Below are 12,584 nucleotides of genomic sequence, written 5' to 3'. Positions count from 1 at the left end.
ACACTGGGCATCATTTCAGGAGTCAGGACACTCCGGCATTTGCAGAGAAAATTTGAGGCCAGAGTCACAGATGATTCTTTGACCAAACGTGGACCCTTACAAACAAATGCTGACTCTTGCATCCCTGATACTGCAGTGAGGCGAGCATCAGAAAGATGGAGTCTGGTGATTTCACTGCATGCATTGTTGCTAATGGCAGAAGAGAAGGAGAAAAATGCGAACAAGGTGCCTCACCAAAGGGAGGAGCCATTGATAGGTACCTCACTATACCCTGGGTGTATAAGAACAAATAACTATACAGCACAGGAATAGGCCCTACGGCCCTCCAAGCTTGTACCGGTCATGATACCACCCTTGGCCAAAACCATCAGCATTTCCTAGTGCCGTATCCCTCTATACCCATCCTATCCATGTATTTGTCGAGATGCCTTTTGAACGCCATTAATGTATATGCTTCCACAACCTCCCCAGGCAAAGCGTTGCAGGCACTCATCACCCTCTGTGTAAAAAAACAACCTGCCTCGCTCATCTCCTCTAAACTTTGCCCCACAGACCTTAAACCTATGCCCTCCAGTGACCGACCCTGGGAAAGAGTGCCTGCCCATCCATTCTATCCATGCCTGTCATAATCTTGTTGACCTCTATCAGGTCGCCCCTCAACCTCTGTTGTTCTGGTGAAAACAGTCTTGAGTCTATTCAGCCTGTCCGCATAGCTAACACCCTCCAGATCAAGCAACATCCAGGTAAACCTCCTCTCCAAAGCCTCCACATCCTCCTGGTAGTGTGGCGACCAGAATTATGCGCAATATTCCAAGTGCGGCCCTGCCAAAGTTCTATACAACTTCATCATGACTTGCCAATTTTTATACTCGATGCCCTGTCCAATGAAGGCAAGCATTCTATATGCTTTCTTGACTACCTTGTTCACTTGTGTTGCCACTTTCAAAGATCTGTGGACCTGTACCCCCAGATCTCACTGACTTTCTATATTCCTAAGAGTTTTGCCATTTACTATATATTTCCCCTCTGTTTCGTCTACCAAAATGCATTGCCTCACATTTGTCCGGATTAACTCCATTTGCCATTTCTCTGCCCAAGTCTCCAACCCATATCTATGTCCTGCTGTATCCTCTTACAATCTTCAACACTATCTGCCAGTCCACCAACCTTGGTGTCATCCGCAAACTTACTAATCAGACCAGCTACATTTTCCTCTAAATTATTTATGTGTACTACAAACAACAGAGGCCCCTGTGGTACACCACTTGTCACAACCTTCCACTCAGAAAAACGCTCTTCTACTGCTACCCTCTGCCTTCTGTGACCGAGCCAGCTCTGTATCCATCCTACCACCTCTGATCTCGTGTGACTTCACCTTTTATACCAGTCTGCCATAAGGGACCTTGTCAAAGGCTTTACTGAAGTCCATGTAAACAACATCCACCACCGTCCCCTCATCAATCATCTTTTTTTTTCTTTTTTTTAAATAAATTTAGAGTACCCAATTCATTTTTTCCAATTAATGGACAATTTTAGCATAGCCAATCCACCTACTCTGCTCATCATTAGTTTGTGGGGGTGAAACCCACGCAAACAAGGGGAGAATGTGCAAAGTCCGCATAGACATTTACCCAGAGCCAGAATCGAACCTCGGCGTCATGAGGCAGCAATGCTAGCCACTGCACCACCGTGCTGCCCCTCATCAATCATCTTTGTCACCTCCTCACAAAACTCGATGAAGTTAGTGAGGCATGACCTCCCCTTCACAAAACCATGTTATCTATCATTAATGAGTCCATTTGTTTCCAAATGGGTATAAATCCTGTCCCTGAGAATTCTCTCCAATTATTTACCTACTACTGGTATGTGAGGCTCACCGGCCTATAGTATCCTGGATTATCCCTGCTACCTTTCTTAAAGGTCCCAGAAATTTCCTCCCTTGCTTCCCTCAGTATTCTGGGTAAATCCCATCAGGCCCAGGAGACTTATCTACCTTAATGTATTTTAAAACACTCACTATCTCCTTTTTGGTGTCAACATGATTTAGACTATCCACACACCCTATCCAAGAATCATCTTCCACAAAGTCCTCTTCTTTGGTGAACACTGATGCCAGTATAAACATAACATGTGTTATCTGTAGATGAGCGGGAATCAGGGTCGCTGATGCCTGCGCATGTTTGATCTGATGACTCATGTTTGCCACATTCTGCAGGATTTGGCGCGACGTGGACTGGGAGGATGCAAAATGGCAGTGAAAGTAACTGCCACACTTGCCATGTACGGCTAAGGCTCTTTCAGGACTCCACTGGGGACCTTTGACACAAATGCCAAATGGAGGTGACAGATGCCATTTTTGTAAAGGTCCACAATTTTGGCAACGTTAACCAAGATCAAGTAAGCCAGGACTGGGATTTGCTGAGATTTCTGAATTTCCACAGATGCTTCAGACGCCCGCCGAGAGAAAGCATAACGAGGCCCAGGGTGTGACATGGACTTTGGTGGAACGCACCATTGGGACTCTGAAAAAGTAGTTCCGGTGCCTGAACAGATCTGGCACATCATCCTGGCTTGCGGTGTGCTACATAACCTGGTGCTGCAACCTCCCAGATAATCAGATGGACGACCTTCACATCTCCAATGAGGTGGACCATGAAGGGGATGAGAATAAGGTTGTGAAAGTCGAGCATGAAAGCAAAGAGGCCATTTCATGGGCCAGGTGAGACAGGTGTGCTCAAGATGCTCACATTGCCAGCAGATTGCAAGACAGACATTGGGTGCACTGAGGACCTTCCTGGACAAGTCTCCACCACCATGGACCAGCATAAACACTATATTACGATCCTGGACAAGACCCCAACTGTGGCTAGGATACTGAAAAGAAACTCCAACATTTTATTTAGATTTTGTAAGACTGTGAGGAAAGGATACCTTATTCCACGAGTGATTTGATGCAAAATAGGGATATGGTATATTAAAACAAACTTCATTACTAACACAGTGGGGACAGGGGCTGTTTAGCACACTGGGCTAAATCACTGGCTGTGAAAGCAGGCCAGCAGCACGGTTCAATTCCCGTAACAGCCTCCCCGAACAGGCGCCGGAATGTGGCGACTAGGGGCTTTTCACAGTAACTTCATTTGAAGCCTACTCGTGACAATAAGCGATTTTCATTTCATTAATTTCATTCTCCGAGCCCCGCGCCGGGCCGGAGAATCGCCACAATGCGCCAGCGCAATTCTCCGAGGTGCGGAGAATCGGTGCCATTTGCGCCAGTGCGTTTAGCGCACCGCGGGCCGCTGGAATCGGCAGGGCCGCCGATTCTCCGGCCCGGATGGGGCAAGCGGCCGCGTGGTTACAACAAAGTCCCACATTGCCGTTCACCCCTGATCGCTGCCGGCGGGAACTCTGCGTGAACGGTCGGGGGGTGACCTGTGTGTGTGGGGGGGGGTGGTGGGCTGCGATCGGGGCCCACTGATCAGTGGGCCAGCCTCCTCCCCCCCCGCTACTTTCCGGCGCGGCCGTCCCCTGAACACCGACGCCATGTTGGTCGGGGCCGGCGCGCTAAAGAAGTCCCCCGCGCATGCACAGGTTGGCGCGGCCCAACTGCGCATGCGCGGGTTGGCGCGGTGCCCATTTGGTGCCAGGAAGGGAGGCTGGAGCGGCGTTAACGGCCAGAATCGGTTGTCCCCGTGCCCGTTTACATTGCATTGACATCCGGCAGTTTCAGTTTGTCTTCCTGAGTTTCATTAATCTTAACACTACAACAGAAACAGGATGCCTGACAGTGAAGAGGCATGACAGTTGCCTACATGATATTCAGCTGCCTCCTCACACTCACAACTAGTGTGTACTCCTGGACAGCCTTTGCCCTAGCAAAGTCCAACGTTTTAAAATTTAAAAATAAATTTAGAATACCCAATTCATTTTTTCCAATTAAGGGGCAATTTACTGCAGCCAATCCACCTAGCCTGCACATCTTTGGGTTGTGGGGGCGAAACCCACGCAAACACGGGGAGAATGTGCAAACACACACGGACAGTGACCCAGAGCCGGGATCGAACCTGGGACCTCGGCGCCGTGAGGCCACAGTGCTAACCCACTGCACCACCATGCTGCCCTAGCAAAGTCCAACATGATCAGATAACATGATGCCCTCAAGGACATGCATTTTTGCTCATTTGGAGCCCTGTTCTGGGTCATCACATACTCCTATCCCATTGTTCCCCTGCACATTGTCAATGTGTGATTTCCGAGCGTGCCTAAAGGCTGTTGTGCCCTCCAGCAATTACCATCTGGAAGTTCCATCAGTAACCTCCTGGTGTCAAGGTGTTGGGATGCACATTGTTGCTGCCAAATTTGTGACAAGACCCGTCTCTCTGCTATAGGAAAAACTGCAGGGTGAGAGACAGTTAAGGTTGGACATCTCAGCATCTGCACACAAATATGACATTGCTTCGTCACCTTGAGGTGGTAAGTTGCTGCATGCTTTTACTGAGATCAGCATATTGACCATGGGAACGTCAGACACCTGTTAGGCTGAGGGCAGATCACATAAACTAATAGACTCATATCATCGAAAGGTTACCGTGGGAATATAGAGTTTGAAGGTACATGAGCCTTCTGCATGCATGATCACATCCATCCTTAAAAAAAACACATCTTCCCCTTTCAAGAATGCAGACAAGAGAGCGGGACACTTCTTCCTCAATGGTGCAGAGCCAAGAATGGGACACATGGGATTGCGGCTCTTGTGAGAACCATACCTTACATTAAGGGTCATGCATTATGGAGAGTGAGTTTAACATTTTTTATTTAGAGTACCCAATTCTTTTTTTTCCCCAATTAAGTGGCAATTTAGCGTGGCCAACTCACCTACTCTGCACATCTTTTTGGGTTGTGGGGGTGAGACCCTCGCAGACACGGAGAATGTGCAAACTCCACACAGGCCGGGATCGAACCCGGGTCCTCAGCGCCGTGAGGCGGAAGTGCTATCCACTGCGCCACCGTGCCACCCCGGAGAGCGAGGTTGACATGAAACACTGACTATGGTCAGATGGGAAGACACTGGACCGGGCAAAGGCCCTGGATAGAGACAGTTGGCATAAGTGTATGCAAGAGTCAAAGTTTCAGACGTGACTGGCATTAACACAGCCCATCATAAGAAGAAGGCATGGGCGAGAGGATAAATGAAATGATTGTGAGTATTTACATGTGTGAACATTATTTACAGTATCTCTGGCAGCCATGGCTTCAGTTGTCTCAGTGATGTGTTCCTGCGAGGTACTTTGGAATGTTTTACTACATTAAAAGCGCTGCGTAAATATAAATGTACGCTGGTATATTGGGGAGTGCACTGAGCCAAGAGTGGAGACCCAGAAAGCACAAATGGAAAAGCATGAGAATTGCTTTTGTCACTTATTTAAAAACATTTAGGAGATTTTCTTAGAAGGTGACTGGCTGAATCTGTCAGTGGCTCTATAAGCCGGCAAGATCTCTGCAGTCCCACAATTTTGCATTCTCACCCTTCCCTGATCTTTAATCACTTCGCACTAGCAGCCGGGCCTTCAGCTGCCAGGCTTCTAAACTCTGCCATTCCTTGTCTGAGACTCTTTCCCCCTCCTCCTTAAAACCTCTTTGACCAAGTTTTTCTTCACCTGCCCTAATATATCATTCTGTGACTCTGTTTGATCTCTCCTGGGAAGTACTCTGGGATCTTTTCCTATTTCGAAAGCGCAAAATAAATGTTGTGGCTTCGATACAATATTTGAATTCGTAACAAACCATTTGACGGGATACTTCTTTAAACACTTTGTGATTGCATCATTTCAGTCTTTGACGTTTTGTACCGATCTGAAACTAGGGTCATAAATCTAAACAAAGGAATGTACAAAGGTTTGCGGCGCGGGTTGGCTAAGATAGATTGCGGAACTTCATTAATAGGCGTGATTGTGGATAGACAATGGCTAATACTTAAGGAACAAATGTATGCTTTGCAACAGTAACACATTCCGTTCTGGTGCAAAAAGACAACAAGAATAAAGGCCCAATCATGGCTTGCAAAATAAATTAAGGAAAGTATAAAATCCAAAGAGGAGTCATATAAAGTTGCTAGAAAATGTAGCAAGCCTGAGGATTCAGAGAAGTTCAGAATTCAGCAAAGGGAGTCCAAAATGGGAGAATTTATAAAAGAGAGCAAGGGAATGATAGAGCAATTAAACAACTACTTTAGTTCTGTCTTCACGGAGGAAGACAAAAATAACTCCCCAGAAATGCTAGTGAGAAGGAAGAATTGAAGGAAAATAGTATTATTGAAAAAATAGTGCTGGAGAAATTAATGGGACTGAAAGCTGATAAATCCCCAGGGCTTGACAATCTACATCCCAGGGACGAAAGGAGGTGGCATTTGGTTGCATTTGTTGTAATCTTCCAAATTCTGGAACAGTAGATTCTGGAACAGTACTGGCAGATTGAACAGTGGCAAATGTAGCCCCGCTGTTCAAAAAAGGAGGGAGGGAGAACACAGAGAATTACAGACTGGTTAGCCTCACATCAGTAGTAGGGGAAATGCTAGAGACTGTTATAAAGGATGAGATAACAGGACACTTAGAAAATGTTAACGTAATCTGACAAAAGTCAACAGTGATTTATGAAAGGGAAATCATGTTTGATAAATCTGTAGGAGTTTTTTGATGATGCAACTACAAGAATAGATAAGGGAGAACCAGTGGAAGTGGTGCATTTGGATTTTCAGAAAGCTTTTGACAAAGTCCCACATAAGCGTTCAGTGTGTAAAATTAAATTGCATGGGATTGGAGATATTGTATTGGCATGGATTGAGAATTGGTTCGCAGACAGGTAACAGAGAGTAGGAAGAAATGGATCTTTTTCGAAGTGGCAAGTAGTGACTCAGGGATCCCAGCTATTCACAATATACATCAATGATTTGGGTGAGGGAACCAAATGTAATAGTTTCAATAGTTGTTGATGACACAGAACTTGGTGGGAATGTGAGTGGTGGGAGAATGTTAAGAGACTTCAAGGTGATTTTGATAAGTTGAGTGAATGAGCAATTACATGGCAGATGCAGAATAATATGGATAAATGTGAAGTTATCCATTTCAGACAAAGAAACACAATGGCAGAGTGTTATTTAAGTGGTGATAGATTGGGAAATGTTGATGTACAAAAGCCCCTTGGGTGTTCTTCTGCACCAGTCACTGAAAGCAAGCATGCAGGTACAGGGGTTAGGGTCTGGTTTAGCACACTGGGCTAAATCGCTGGCTTTTAAAGCAGACCAAGGCAGGCCAGCAGCACGGTTCAATTCCCGTACCAGCCTCCACGAACAGGTGCCGGGATGTGGCGACTAGGGGCTTTTCACAGTAACTTCATTGAAGCCTAGATAGATAGATAAAACAGTACAGCACAGAACAGGCCCTTCGGCCCTCGATGTTGTGCCGAGCAATGATCACCTTACTCAAACCCACGTATCCACCTTATACCCGTAACCCAACAACCCCCCCCCCTAACATTACTTTTTTTTTTAGGACACTACGGGCAATTTAGCATGGCCAATCCACCTAACCCGCACATCTTTGGACTGTGGGAGGAAACCGGAGCACCCGGAGGAAACTCACGCACACACGGGGAGGACGTGCAGACTCCGCACAGACAGTGACCCAGCCGGGAATCGAACCTGGGACCCTGGAGCTGTGAAGCATTTATGCTAACCACCATGCTGCCCCGTGCTGCCTACTTGTGACAATAAGTGATTTTCATTTTTTTTTTCCAGAAGGCAATTAGAAAGACAAATGATAAGCTGGCCTTTATTGCAAGAGGACTTTTTTTTTAAAATTTAGAGTACCCAATTATTTTTTTTCCAATTAAGGGGCAATTTAGCGTGGCCAATCCACCTACCCTGCACATCTTTGGGTTGTGTGGGGGTGAAACCCACGAAGACATGGAGAGAATGTGCAAACTCCACACGGACAGTGACCCGGGGCCGGGATTCGAACCCGGGTCCTCAGCGCCGCAGTCCCAGTGCTATCCACTGCGCCACATGCCGCCCTATTGCAAGAGGACTCGAGTACAGGAGCAAGGACGTCTTACTGCAGCTGTGCAGGACCTTGGTGAGGCCACACCTGGAAAATTGTGCAGTTTTGGTCTCTTTATCAAAGAAAGGACATACTTGCCACAGAGGAAGTACAGCGAAATTTCACCAGGCTGATTCCTGGGATGGCACACTTGATATGAGGAGAGGTTGGGTTGACTGGTCCTATATTCACTGGAATTTAGAAGGAGAGGGGGATTTAATTGAAACGGATAAAATTCTGACAGGGCTTCTTGGACAGCTAGATGCAGGGATGTTGTTTCCTCTGGCTGGGGGGGTCACAGTCTCAGATATGGGATAGTCAATTTAATAATAATCTTTCATTGTAACAAGTATGAAGTTACTGTGTAAAACCTCTAGTCACCACATTCCGGCACCTGTTTGGGTAACCTGGTACAGGAATTGAACCCGTGCTGCTGGCCACCTTTCTGCATCACAAACCAGCTGTCTAGCTCACTGAGCTAAACCAGCCCACTGAGCTAAATCCGATTTAGGATTGAGATGAGGAGAAGGCTGTGGAGACAGAGTCACTGAATACATTTAGAAGGATATAGATTTTTAGACTCTGGGGAGAGTGCTGGGGTATGGTGTTGAGATAGAGGGTCAGCTGTGATCATATTGACTGGTAGACCAGGCTCAAAGGGCTGAATGGCCTACCCCTGCTCCTAATTTCTGATTCTATGGAGGCAATTTTCGGCCTGCACTCTGTCGTGAGATCAAAATCTGGAGCGAGTCAAAAAACGTGATTCTCTCCGGTGTGACGATAAGTTCAACTCGGGGTCGGGTCTGGGGTTCAGTCCCTCAATTCCGGTGGGGAGGGGGAGGGTCGGTAGTAGGCCTTACCCTCCCTTCATTTCAGGCACCCCTTGCTTTAAGGGGGTCTGGAGGTTGGCATGCAGGCATCACTTTCTGTGTTGTCTTTGCTGGGCTTGTGGCCAAATCACTGCTGAGGGAATGCCCGCCCTCAGTGGGAGCTGGAAAGTGGATGGGAGGAGGTGAGTACAGAGGTTCTGGACCGGGGAGGCTGTCAGGTAGTTGGATGGGGTTCCATCATAGAAACATAGAATCCCTACAGTGCAGAATGGGGACGATTCGGCCCATCAAGCTTGCACCAACCCCCTGAAAGAGCACCCTACCTCTCCCCGTAACCCTGTAACCCCACCTAACCATTGGACACCAAGGGGTAATGTATCATGGACAGTCCATCTAACCTGGACATCTTTGGACAGTGGGAGGAAACTGGAGCCACGGAGGGAACCCACGCAGGCACGGGAGGAACGTTCAAACCCGACACAGAATCTAACCCGGGTGCCTGGCATTGTGAGGAAGCAGTTCTTTAGTTTTCTTTTTAAATTTAGAGTATCCAAGTCATTTTTTCCAATTAAGGGGCAATTTAGCGTGACCAATCCACATAACCGGCACATCTTTTCGGCTGTGGGGGCGAAACCCACGCAAAGCACGGGGAGAATGTCCAAAGTCCGCATGGTCAGTGACCCAGAGCCGGGATCGAACCTGGGACCTCGGGGCTGCGAGGCAGTAGTGCTAACCACTGTGCCACCATGCCGCTATAATGGGTCTCATGCTTCAACACGTGCACTGGGTTGAGCAGGCGATTGGACTGTTGAAGGTACGGGTTTACTGAGTAATCAGTGGGAGGTGGGAGAGACACAGCGCCGAGTGTGCATGGGGGTTTGTGGAGCTTGGGTCCATGAAATGATAGGGTGGAGGGTCTGCCGGTGATCAAAGTGATGTTTATTTACAACTGAATTTAACTAGTGCCTATGTTCACCCGTGCCCACTTTTCCCACCCTCCCGCTACATCTAGGTGTTTCCCCAAGATCCACAGCTGAGGTTGAGGCAGTTTGCTGCCTTCCACGGCCTGTTGCCTGAGATGAGCCTGGCGGGAGTCTCCTGGGGCCTGAACCTTGAGGGTCTGGGCCTACGTTCTGAGAGCACGGGTGTTGCAGGGCTATCTTCCGCGGTGTACTGGGCTGGATGTGCGTTACTCACAGGGAGGGGGTGTCAGAATGGCTTGACAGCCCCAGGGTCCCCTGGGTTGAGGGCCGCTGGCTGTGCTTCCTCCAATAGGCCTTGCAGTCTGAGGATGGATGCTGTCATCCTACCTGATGCTCACAACTCTGCCTTTGCAGTTCCAGCTTCTCAGGGCTGACCAGACCCTGGCGGCACGGCTCCAGCCAGGGGCTCAGCAGAACCCTGGGCTCCAACATCCCTCCAAATGTCGGATTCCTGGGACGTCCCTGCCTCCACCTGCTGTGGATCATCATGAAGTGCTCACCAGTGAGTGACCCAGAATCCTGCCTGCTAGATAATCCCACCAGGGTGTGAGTGTCTGTGCGGGTGAGAGATGTGATGCCTCTTCCAGGGTGCTGTCTAAGAATTCTCCCTCTGAGCTGCTTGTGTCAGTGGTATCCAGGGGGTGCGAGAATGACACGGGCTGCTCGTCTCAATGCCCTGAAAGGGGAGAGAGATGGCATTCGTACATCACAAGAGTAAATGAAGCAAGATGATTACTCACATGAGACTGGAGGGATTTCTCACAGCCCGCACTTCGCCATGCACACAGGCACCGTCTTGCTCCTCCCCAGCCAGTTCAAGGGCTCTTTTCTCATATGGGTGGAGGGTGTGGAGCTCTCTCATCACTCCGAGTGGCTGCGCCCTCTCACACCGATTGTGCTCAATGTTGTCCTGCGGAGAGACAGATGGGGAGATTGTAGGCAAGAGTTTGATGTTCAAGGAGTGGGACTGGGGTGGGAGCAGGAATGTGAGGAACTGGGTAGTGGGGGGATGGGGGGGGTTGGGGGGGGGGTAGCACTGGGGTAGCATCAGCGGGAGGCCACCTGGAGCGTGAAGAGGCTCCATATTCCGTGAGACTTCCTGCCAATGCCGTCTGTGGGATTCACACCGAATTTCTCACCAGAACTGACATTTTCCCATTCTTTTTTTAAAATAAACTTAAGAGTACCCAATTATTTTTTTTCCCAATTAAGGGGCAATTTAGCGTGGCCAGTCCACCTAACCTGCACATCTTTGGGTCGTGGGGGTGAAATCCACGCAGACACGGGGAGAAGGTGCAAACTCCACACGGGCAGTGACCCAGGGCCGGGATTCGAACCCGGGTCCTCAGCGCCACAGTCCCAGTGCTAACCACTGCGCCACATGCCACCCCCACTTTGCCATTCTTTGCTAAGGTTCCGCCCGACATTTCTAAACCTAACCCCCATTCATTCTGTTGGTGCTGGAGAGCAAATAATTTTGGGGTCCCTGAAAATGCTCCAGTGTGATATTCCTCTTGTTTACATGGCCTCTAAACCCCGCCTAATGTTTTACACAATCTAATTCTTTCCGCATTGCGTTCTCCCCTTTAAATGTCATCAGCTATTTAAATTTAATTTGCTTGCAATCTCCCCATAACCTTTGTACAAGACCTAGGGCAGCACGGTGGCGCAGTGGTTAGCACTGCAGTCTCACGGCGCCGAGGTCCCAGGTTCGATCCCGGCTCTGGGTCATTCCTTGTGTGGAGTTTGCACATTCTCCCTGTGTTTGCGTGGGTTTCACCCCCACAACACAAAGATCCCCTTTTCTTCGCTTTTTAAAACATTCCATACCTGTGTTGTCTCAATGCAAAATACCCCCTCCCCCTCCCCCTCCCCCTCCCCCACCCCCTCCCCCTCCCCCTCCCCCACCCCCTCCCCCTCCCCCACCCCCTCCCCCTCCCCCACCCCCACCCCCTCCCCCACCCCCTCCCCCTCCCCCACCCCCTCCCCCTCCCCCTCCCCCACCCCCTCCCCCACCCCCTCCCCCACCCCCTCCCCCCTCCCCCACCCCCTCCCCCACCCCCTCCCCCTCCCCTCCCCCTCCCCCTCCCCCCCCTCCCCCTCCCCCACCCCCTCCCCCTCCCCCACCCCCTCCCCCTCCCCACCCCCTCCCCCTCCCCCTCCCCCTCCCCTCCCCCTCCCCCACCCCCTCCCCTCCCCTCCCCCACCCCCACCCCCTCCCCCTCCCCCTCCCCCTCCCCCTCCCCCTCCCCACCCCCCCTCCCCCTCCCCCTCCCCCACCCCCCTCCCCCTCCCCCTCTCCCCCCCTCCCCCACCCCTCCCCCTCCCCCCCTCCCCCACCCCCTCCCCCCCTCCCCCCCCCCTCCCCCACCCCTCTCCCTCCCCACCCCCCCCTCCCCCACCCCCCCCTCCCCCTCCCCCACCCCCCCCCCTCCCCCTCCCCACCCCCACCCCCCCCCCTCCCCCTCCACCTCCCCCACCCCCCCCTCCCCCACCCCCCCTCCCCCCCCCCTCCCCCCCCTCCCCCACCCCCCCCTCCCCCACCCCCCCCTCCCCCCCTCCCCCCCCCTCCCCCACCCCCCCCTCCCCCACCCCCCCCTCCCCCACCCCCCTCCCCCCCCCCTCCCCCCCTCCCCCTCCCCCCCCCCCCCCTCCCCCTCCCCCTCCCCCTCCCCCCT

Source organism: Scyliorhinus canicula, chromosome 17 (genome assembly GCF_902713615.1).
Source record: "Scyliorhinus canicula chromosome 17, sScyCan1.1, whole genome shotgun sequence".
Taxonomy (NCBI): Eukaryota; Metazoa; Chordata; class Chondrichthyes; order Carcharhiniformes; family Scyliorhinidae; genus Scyliorhinus; species Scyliorhinus canicula.
This window is presented reverse-complemented; position numbering follows the sequence as displayed.